This window comes from Thermobia domestica, chromosome 7 (assembly GCF_964235325.1).
Source record: "Thermobia domestica chromosome 7, izTheDome1.hap1.1, whole genome shotgun sequence".
Taxonomy (NCBI): Eukaryota; Metazoa; Arthropoda; class Insecta; order Zygentoma; family Lepismatidae; genus Thermobia; species Thermobia domestica.
In genome coordinates this window covers 201,317,755-201,328,939 of record NC_137460.1, presented here as the reverse complement: position 1 = coordinate 201,328,939, position 11,185 = coordinate 201,317,755, and positions in this window count along the sequence as shown.

Below are 11,185 nucleotides of genomic sequence, written 5' to 3'. Positions count from 1 at the left end.
GTTGATACGTTAACGTTTTACAAGCCAAATGTACCATACACCCTCCATTCCAAAAGAAACCGAACTTTTGAAAACAAATAGTACCACTAGTGCCATCTGTTGTAATATTTTACCGGTAGATGGCGTAGTCCCTCATTGACAACTGGTATAAATGTCATGACATTTGGATGCATGACAACAAAGTTATTGCGTTTCAACTGTCAGTGTGTTGTGTACATCGGTCGGAAAATGAGTTTCAAACAACGAGCTGCAATTGAGTTTTGTGTTAAACTGGGTAAAACTTTTAGTGAAACGCACCAAATGCTACAAAATGCATATGGTGATGAGTGTCTATCCCGTACTCAAGTTTACGAGTGGTTCAGGCGATTCAAATCGGGTAGAGAGACGCTGGATGATGACGAAAGATCAGGCCGTCCCAGAACCGGATTATCGGAAGAAAACATCGAAAAAGTGCGTGAATTCATCAAACATAACAAAAAATCGTCGGTGAAAGTTATTGAAATGGAATTAGGCATTCCTCTAACAACCGCATACCGCATTTTGACCGAAGTTTTGGGCCTTAAGAAGGTTAATTCGCGGTTTGTACCACACAAACTCACCGAAGGCCAAAAAGTTGATCGAATTGCGCATTGCAAAGACATCGTTAAAAGTGCTCGGTAGGATCGCAACTTCTTGAAATCGATTGTAACTGGTGACGAGACGTGGTGTTTTGAATATGAGCCCGAAACAAAGCGGCAAAGTGCTGAATGGAGAGCGCCGGATGAAGGAACACCCCAAAAAAAAAAAAAAAAAAAAAAAAAAAAAAAAAAAGTCGCTTGGTGAAGTCAAAAGTTAAGGTGATGCTGATTTGTTTTTACGATTCAAAAGGAATTATCCACAAAGAATTTGTTCAGCCCGGCCAGACAGTCACTGGAGAGTTTTACTTGGGCGTCATGAAGCGTTTGCTGGCCAGAATTCGTCGTATTCGGCCCGAATATCGCGAAATCGGCAGTTGGACTCTTTTGGACGATAATGCACCATCACATCGTTCGCGACTTGTAACTGAATTTTTGGTCAAAAATCACATTATTCGGTTGCATCATCCGCCCTATTCACCAGATCTCGCTCCGTGCGATTTCTATCTGTTCCCGAAACTGCATTTGGCGATGAAAGGAAAGTGGCACGCATCGATTAATGCCATTGAGAAGGCGACGACCGCCGTCCTAAAGACCATTCCAATAAAGGACATGGAGAAGTCGTTTGACAACTTGTTGGAGCGTGCAGATATGTGTATCGATGCAGAAGGGGAATACATTGATTAATAAAAATGATTTGTTCCAAAATGTACATTGCTTTTTTGTTTTTTTAAAACGTTCGGTTTCTTTTGGAATGGAGGGTGTACTTTGAACCGTGTTTACAATGATTTCGTACATCCAAGTTTTGCTCGTTGGAATAGCAACATGCTCCCATTGAGCGATAATGGATATTTAATCTCTCACCAAAAGTTTTAACTTAATGGACTACATCATGTAGAACTAGGCTTTAGTATAGTGCATACCTTCAGAATTTTTTTTTCTTCGTTTCGGAGATAAAGAGCTTCAAACAATGCATAAATGCACTGCTTTCGTCGTGGCAGCAGAAACAAGCTGTTTTGGCATGACTCACATATCAGTTCCCTTCTGTCAGCTGTATTGAAACCTTCAGGGAATGTTTTTATACTACAGTCTCTTACTGTCAACTACAAATAAATATAGTGGTATAGTGAAGGGAAGGTGACAAAATGAGTAAAATACTTAAAATAAAGGTAAATAAAACCTATCTAGTTGGGGAGGTCCATTCGTTCCCTCCTATGGGTTAAAAAAATAAAAAAAGCCAAAAAATTCAAATTTGGGAAGTTCGATGATGTGGTTGTATGATATGGTTATATGGATGAATACAACGAGCACATTCTCTTTTATAATACATTACCTCGTTGATACTCCCTCTTATATTTTGGGAAGGGTGCCTCTTAAATTTGAGAATTGTCAAAGAATAAAAATTGGTAAATGTTCTTTAGGACCTGAATACGTTTCTTTACATGTGGTTGGTTGTTTTTTTTTTTTTTTTTTTGTCCCCTTTCGTGGGTAAAAAATTGCCAAAAATATGCGTAATCAATATGTTTTACCACGTGATTGGGTTTTTCTAATTTGTTCTCTAAAATGAGACTTCTTTTAAACATATGATTAAGTGGGTGAATATGCAGGTTAATTATTTCATGGAACTACTACTGTTAATAATATAGTCGTTTTCCTTTTTTTTGGGGGGGGGGGGGTCATTAAGGTAGTTCACTTTGTAATCGCAAAAATTAAAGTTCAAGATAGAGACCAAGGCACCCCATGTTCATTCCATTTAGTAAGAGGAATGTTCTGTGAAACTTTCAATCACATATCTCACATAGAAGGCAGTGCTCAAAGCTGCTACAAAAATTGTACACTTTTGGTTACAAAAACTAAATAAATAAATAAAAAAATCGTTATAAATTTCCTTCAGGTCTGGATAATTTTCTCTACATTTTTGTCATAGTCTGAAGTGGAAATTGAAGGATAATGTTGCAATATGCGTATGAAAATTTCGTTATAAATAACCAAAGGAGCTACAATACAGGAAGTTACAGTAATTTTAAGTCGCAAATTTGATACATTGTTTATATTTTTAATCTAGAACGATTTAAAAAACGATGGAAATATAACTAGAAATAGACTACAATGATTTAACTATCTGCTTCACGCGATTTGTTAATTGCTTCGCTGCTATTCCAGTGTCCACAAAACACACACATATGTCCGGTTACCTTCCTTGGAGCGAAAAGTAACGAATAATTTATGAAACCTATCGAAATTAGCACGGAAAAAGCAACAAGACTTAAAAACATTCTACTGTTTTTTAGGTATAACTTGCGATTCAAAAACCGACCTATCTTTTTTATAGATGTCAACTTATCTTTGTGTCTAAAAGGGTTGGAAATTTCAAGAAACAAAGAAAAGTCACATTTCCTTGTAATTTCAGTATTAGAAACTAGCAGAAAATAAACCAAAACCTGAATTAATTTTGCTGTACATAGAGCGAGGTTTTTACTTGTTTTAAATCTGGACTCCCAAACGATTTTTTTTTCTTCACGAAAACAGATAGCAACTTGAAATTTTATTTTTTGGAAACTCCTTCAGCAAGTAACTTGAATTAGTATTAAAAATAAATATACAAAAACATGATGAGAACTTTATGGTGGACAAACACCGCATGCTTGGGTTTCCTTGGGGTTCTCCCGTTTCCTCCTACTTTCATCATTCCATCGTTTTATTCATTCTCATCACTACCATCTCCTTTAGGTACACAGTATAATCGTGAGACGTAAAACTGAAAGATTCATTTTATTTATAATGAGAACCATCTTTAAAATTGAGAATCTTTATGTAAAATAGTTTATGTGCGTTCTGCGTGGAGTCCCTGGACTTCGTGGTGAGCAAACAGCACAAGTGTGGGAGTGCTTTCGTTTCCTCCCACTTTCTTCATTGTACCATTATCATTCATTTCATTATCACCGTCCCTTTACCCACGGTGCTTAACTGTGGAACGCTAAACAAAAAAAAAAAAAAACTTTTTAAAATTAGACCTCCAAAATATTTTACAGCTAAGTTTCATGGCAATTTTACATTTTGCCAGAAAGAGAAATTGAAATACTTGAAACGCAAGAATATTGCTGATGTTAATTATGTTAACCCTTATTCATGTTACAAATAGTATACGACAACTGAATAAGGAATAAAAATCTTACAACAGCATTCCTTATTAGAAGTACTTACATTTATATACTGCGTGTCCGAAAAAGGTTGTACCCTTTTCTTGATTTTTCTAGGTGCCCAGTGTGTGATGAGAGGTGTTTGTAACTGGCATTGCTATTAGATACTCCCAAGTTTTTATTGAAGTATCCACCATTCCCAATGTAGCGCCCACACAGCAATGGAAGGCATTTTGTGTTGTGGAATACGCAAAGACAACGTCGGTTATCACTATTCAACGCAAGTTTGCAAGTTTCGTCGATACTTCGAGTCGATCCACCTGACAAGAACTCAATTAAGAGTTGGAATACACAATTCATGGAGACAGGTTGCTTATGCAAAGGCAAAAGCACCGACGATATCCGAGACAGTTGAACGTCTTTGCTGTCATGTACAGAATTAAGCTTCATGGGCAATTTTTCGGGACAGTTGTGTCTTGACATGCTCCAGATGTGGTTAATACCACAACTTGAAGAGGATTCCCGAGATTTCCATTTTCCAGCAGGAAGGAGCTCCACGCCACTTCCATAATGACATGAGAGGGTATCTAAATGAACATCTCCCACAGCGTTGGATAGATCGCACTGGTCTTCATAATGGAGCGTTATTGAGGGCCCACGAGGTCTCTAGGCACCAACTTACTTCTTTTTATGGGTCTTTGTCCCACCATTCCCTCGAGGTCTGACGGGGCTGAGAGAGCGGATCACAGAAGCTTTGGCTGCCGTTACGAAACATGTTGATTCGAGTTTGCGAGGAAACAAATCATTGACTAAATGTCTTCCATGTCACAAAGGGCACTCATATTGAATTGTAAGGTAGGTAAAAAAAATAAATAAATTTAAAAAAACGTCCGGAACGGGATTTATTGCCAGAAATAGGTGCCTACAGAGCTACTTTACTTTTCCACATAATCACCATGCCGTTCGAAACACTTTTCGTAACGGTGCACTATCTTTCGAAACCCTCTGCATAGAAGTTTGCCGCCTGAGATGAACCAGTTGACAACGGCAGTCTTGACATTCTCGTCGTTTTCAAACCGTTGTCCACCAAGCCACCGTTTCAAATCCAAGAAGAGGAAGTAATCGCTGGGATCAAGGTCGAGACTGTATGAAGGGTGGTCAAACAGGTCCCAACAGAAATCGTGAATCATCTTCTTGACGACGGCAGTGGTATGAGAAGGCGCGTTGTCGTGAACGAGGATGATTCCGGACATCAGTTTCCCGCGGCGTCGATTTTGAACCACACGTCAGTTCCGTGAGCGTGTCGCAGTACACGTTAGCTGTAACTGTTGTCCCATGTTCCAAGAAATCAACCAACAGGACGCCCTTGTCCCACAATACGGTAGCCATCAGTTTGCGACTCGACTGCGGCGATTGCTTAAACTTCTTTTGGTTTTGGGGGAAGCAGAACGGCGCCACTGCATGGACTGTTGTTTGGATTCGACGTTTGTGTATGAGATCCACGTCTCATCGCCCATCACAATCTGAAAAAAAAAATCATCTTCCTGTTGTCGATAGCGATTCAAAAACTGTCGGGCACTGCACATTCGTTGCTCCTGTGCTGGTTCGTTAGCATTTTCGGCGCCCACCTTGCACTCAACTTGTGATATCCAAGCATTTCTATGACAGTCCTATAGATGGAACGTGGGAAAGTCATTAGTCAGAGCACTGATCGTCAATCGCCGATCACTTCGCAGTGTTTTGTTCACTTGCCTCACGAGGTCATCGGTCTGAATACTAGGCCTGCCACTCCGGTCTTCCATCGTGCACATTGGTGTTGCTATTTTGAAACTTGCGACACCTTTTGCGAATCTTTCCTGCTCTCATTACTGTAGGTCCATACACTAGGCACAACTTATGATGGATATCAGCAGCAGATGTTCCTTTTGCGAGCAAAAATCGTAGCACACCGTGCACTTTTCAACTAGCGGGAGAAACAATTCTCGCGGTCATTGCGATCCACCCTCCACGGCTGCCAAACTCATATTGACTCAAGACAACCACTGCAGGGGTTCGTCGATAGTCCGTCGTTGGCGCCGCATGCGTGAAATTGTGTTTCTGCCTACCTCCATTTCACTATACGTCGACGGCCCTTACTTTTGGAATACGCCTCGTATTACCTTGCTTATGGTATACTAGCAGCGTTCACCCCGCTTCGCTGGGGTCACCCCGGAACGCAATAAACTTTGTTACTTAGATAATTTTTACTTTTTCGCTTTCAAGTGATATGATAAAAAACATAGAAGATTGCAGTAAATGTTAACATTATATCGCCTGTCATTTATGTTAACCCGCCGAGTGACACGGTCATGTGGGCTGCATATAAATACGGTTAGATTTAGCTATGATGAGCTAACAAAGGATTTCTACGTTATGGACACTTGAATGGTCAATTATCTCAAGACACTGGTAATTGAAAATTAAAGTGATATGATAAAAACCATCTAGGGTCCAAATCTTAATAACCCCCCAAAAATGAAAGAAATTGGTTCAGCCGTATTAGCGTGATGAGCTAACAAAGGATTTGTACGTTCTCTTTTATATATATAGATAAATGATTCTGATACCACATTAGGGGGGAGGTGGCGAGAGTAATTTTTGAAACGAGTACATTCTTTTTTGGACATTCAATTAAAACGAAATTTTGCACCTCTGCTTCTCGTCCCCTTACTTTTCTGAGGTAGGTCCATATTAAACTAAAATTGTAGTCACGTTGAACTTAACAGCAACTACCCTTTATTTATTTGTCACAGATTGATACACTTATATTTTCTTTATATTGCACACCTTTGCCTAATACATAATCCTGTATGACTCCAAAATATAATTTCTAACCCTGGGGTTATCCGAATTTAACATTATAATATTCTTTTATGAACTCTTTAACATCCCTTTTTTGCCATGAAATTATGTAACAAGATACTGCACTCTTGTAGTAATAATACCATAACATGGATTTGCATATAAATGGAGTAAATCTTTGAAAATAGCTTTAGGAAAACTCGAATTGCACATTTCACTTCAGTCCTACATGAACTAGCGAGGAAAGAATAACAATGTTCTGTGATAAAGCAGTCGAATTGTAAACTGCGTGGAAAATACGGACGTGTTAAGACTCAAGATCAGTGTTTCGGACATAATGTTCCGGGGGGCAGTACCCCCCCAAACGTCTGAAAAAAACACTGCTCAAGATTGATGATTCGAACCTTCCCAACGACCTACGAATCCTTTTTAGGTAAACTCCGATAAGGCAAAAGAAGAGAATATTAAGAGTTAGAAAAAAAAGACATTTCATGGTGACATAATCTGCACCAACAAATACCTGCTTCATGCCGAAAGAGTCATCAACATCAGAAGTGAACAAACTTGATCACTTTCTAGGTTTCATTGCTATATTAAGTTGTAACGAGTGAAGCCTTAACAAGAAGTTGCTAACTGTTGAATGAAAAACACGCTAAATCAGAAATAGCATATGCACACACACACACACACACACACACACACAAAAAAAATGTGTGGCTCATTATCTTGTAGCTATATTTGGTTAATGAAGTTATATTAATTAAAATACACGTTGTTTCAAAACGAATATACGTATTTCGAATGCATATATTTATTAAACTTTAAGATATACGAATATGAAATTTTACACACATATTTACGAACCTCGCAAGTTCAAATTACAGATGTTCAATATGTCCTCCATCAGCGACACGAACAATATCACATCAATACTCAAATTCCTCCCATACTCGGGCAAGCATGTCCTGCGTCACTGATGTTATGGCAGTACGGATCCGGTTCTTCAACTCTTCCAGGTTCCGTGGGAGTGGTTTTACATAAACATTGTCTTTAACGAAACCCCACAGGGTGACAATTCTGGTGACCGTGGAGGCCAGCTGAGACATGCTAAGTCGACAGCTCTTTGACTACAATTAAAACCAACGGTTCGGTAGAGTTTCATTCAGATATTCACACACTTGGCGAGTCCAGTGAGGGGGTGCCCCGTCTTGTTGAAAAATGAAGTTGTCTTCATGCAGCCTCGGAAACAACCAGTTTTGTAACAGCGAGATACTGTTGACTGTTAACCGTATTTCCATTAAAGAAGAATGGGCTGTAAACAGATGATTGGGATATCGCACAAAACACACTGACTTTGGGCAAATCTCGTACATGTTCAGTGACTGTATGTGGGTTCTGTAGGCCCCAACTTCGAACATTTTATTTGTTTACCTACCACTAACACGGAAAGTCGTCTTCATCACTGAACACGATGCGTCGTGCAAAAGTGTTATTATCAATAGCATCCAGAATCTCGTTACAAAATGACACACGTTTGCGTTTGTCATCAGGACGCAGAGCTTGTAACAGCTGTAACTTGTACGGCTTCATAACCAACCGACGTCTCAAAACACGGCAAATTGTTGTTGTCGGCACTTGTAACTCCCGACTGGCACAACGAGTTGATTTTTGAAGGACTACGTTGGAAAGCAGTTTGAATTAGTGCAATATTTTCTTCCGAAACACGAGGGCGGCCAGGATTCTTTCCTTTACATACACATTCTGTATCTACAAACTGTCGATACCATCTGCGAATGTTCCACCCATTCGGAGGATCAATTTGATACCTCAACCTGAAACGTCTTTGCACTGTAATTCCGGAATTGTACTTCGCAAACTCGAGAACACAAAATGATTTCTGCTGCGGAATAGCCATTTTAAACATACGACGGTTACCAAGCAAAACAGAAGACAACTGACACCTAGCGGCTATTAATATAAACTAGACTGTATTCTTTTCTCCAATGGCCGAGCCGAGGCTCAGCGGATAGTTTGGACAAAATAATTCTTCGCAATATGTATATTCTTTTTGAAACAGGGTGTATTTTATTTCTCTGAAAATATATTATATGAAACTTATAAGTAGAAAATGTGTTTAAAATCATGTTCCATAAAAAGTAACAGCCCAAAAGAATAAACTTTTAGCCTTTCGACACGGGAGGCGGGAAGTGATTCACACGGGCGAATCACACATTTAATCCTGTACTGTGTGAACACTAATTACTTTGTAGGACATTGAGAAACTTTCTTCTATGCCAAATATAGTTGGACCAAAGTTTATCTTGATTTTTTTTGAGTGTCCAATTTCACTCTCGAATTTGAGTCTGAAAGTCAAAAAATCGATAACTTTCTTGATTTCAGAGACATCTACGTAGGACTTGTCAGGTATATGCCTCAAATGGGTACCTACAGTTTTAGACCATTTTGAACAACTCACAATCAGTGTTGCCAACTAGGGAAATTATTATTTCCCTATTATGGGTAAAAAAATCTATTTTCGAAATTTATGTTTAAAATCCGTGTATATACGTACGAACACAAGCCAGTTGAACATCAGTCCTTACTGAACAAAAACAAATGGAGATCGTTACAATTAGGTAATTAGGTGGCTTTCGAAAAGCAGCTTTAGGAAATGTAGGTTTTAATCCTTGATTTTCATTACTTTTCTGTTTACCATAATATTTTTTTTATTACAAACTTCGTTCCTTAGATATCGACATACTTCTAGGATATATTGGTGTACCAATGTTTATTTTAAGATGCTTTGCATCTTTCTAGTAGCAGTGTTTCCAACCATAGAAAATTTTAATTTCCGATTATGGATGAAAAAAAAATTGAAATTGAAACCAAGCTCTTCCTCCAGCTCATCAATAAGCTTGTGGTCAATGCCTGTGTCCTGTACGGAAAAGTCTCGGTGGATCACAAAGTGTTCAGAAAGGCACTGAGAGGAGACCTACTAAAGTTTGCAAAAGCACAGAGCGGGAATACGTGCCGTGCCAGGAGCGGATCCAGGACGGACTTCTGGGAGTGGCGGTGGGTTGTAATACTGGTACTTAGAGCTACTTTTAAGAGCGTCAAACTCGGGGATGGGTTTTATTTATATATAAAATAAAAAAAAGTTTCCTCTTCTGGGGGGCAATCGCCCCCCCCCCCCCCTTGGATCCACCCCTGTCCCGGGCCAAATCCAAAGCAGATAAAGACCCAAAGTGAAACTGGCATTGTTGCACAAGACAACACACCTGAAAAAGTGAATGAAACGAAAATATATTGGGCATGTTCACATGTAAGAGGAAAGAAGAAGCAAGTCTCGTTTTTGTGTTGTGTATGCAATGTCAGATTCTGCATGGACTCTTTATGCTGGGAGGAGTTGCATACCCTCCAGAAGGAGGCTGAGAAATAATCAGGGCGGGACACTAAGAAGAATATACCGAAAAGGTAAATGCTTGTATAATGAGATATATTTTTATTACATAATTTATTAAATATCGTGACATGCTACTTCTGTCTGCGGAACGAAAGCTGACCTCTGATAGATAGCTGCACGTGTAGTAAACGAAATGAAAGGGAAGATTGTTAGCCAATCAATGCAGTATTCTTTCACGCTGTTTCTAGGCAATGATCTCGCTGTTGCCGTAGTTGGGGCTTGATTATTCTGTAAACAGTTGTTTTAGTGTGCAGTAGTGGGTGTGTTGTTAAGTGTTTTCAAATTAATAATACTTAGTGGGAGAGGTGGATAATTTAACGTAACTGTAACGTAACGAAAATAGCTCTCTGTAACAAAATTATTGGTTATTTAATATAGGTAGGTGCAAGATGTAACCAATTTTCGTTACGACGCCCTAATGTTATTCGAGCATGTAACGTTATTGCATGGGCGGCGATTAGGGGGGCAAGAGGGGGCAGTTGCCCCCCACTTTTTTGAAGTGACGCCCTCATTTATATAGTTTTATTTGGAAATGTAAACAGGGTGTTCGCACAATTCGGAGGAAAAAACCTGACTTTTCCGTGACTTTCCATGACGAAAGTTCCAGATTTCCCTAACCCTGAATAACTTAAAAATATAGAAAAAAGAAAGAGACCCCAGACTCCCCATAGTTGACCTTGTTCTCTTCTGCTTCTGTTTGTTTCCTTTTTCAATTTTCTTTCCAAAGGAATGTAAATTTACAAACATGTGCATTAGGCCGATATTGATTAGGCCTACATGTTACACAAATTGTAAAGTTACAAACGAAAGTGTGCAGTATACGGAGTACTTAAGATATGGAAAAAATACACATTATAATACCAATTATAATATTGCCTATAGTAATAAACAGTTCATACATGATTTTACTGATTATTAAAAGAAAAACACACATACACACACATTATGTAACACATACTTTTGCTGGTGCAGTTGTTAAATGCAACCCATTTAGAAATTTGTTTTCATTCTTTCTCACATAGTTTTCTTTTCATTGATCTGAATATCCTTCTTGTTGTCTCCGCACTTCAATTTTCTTTTCTTCTTCCTCCAACACCTTTAGTTGTTGCTGAATCTTCCGTTTCTCC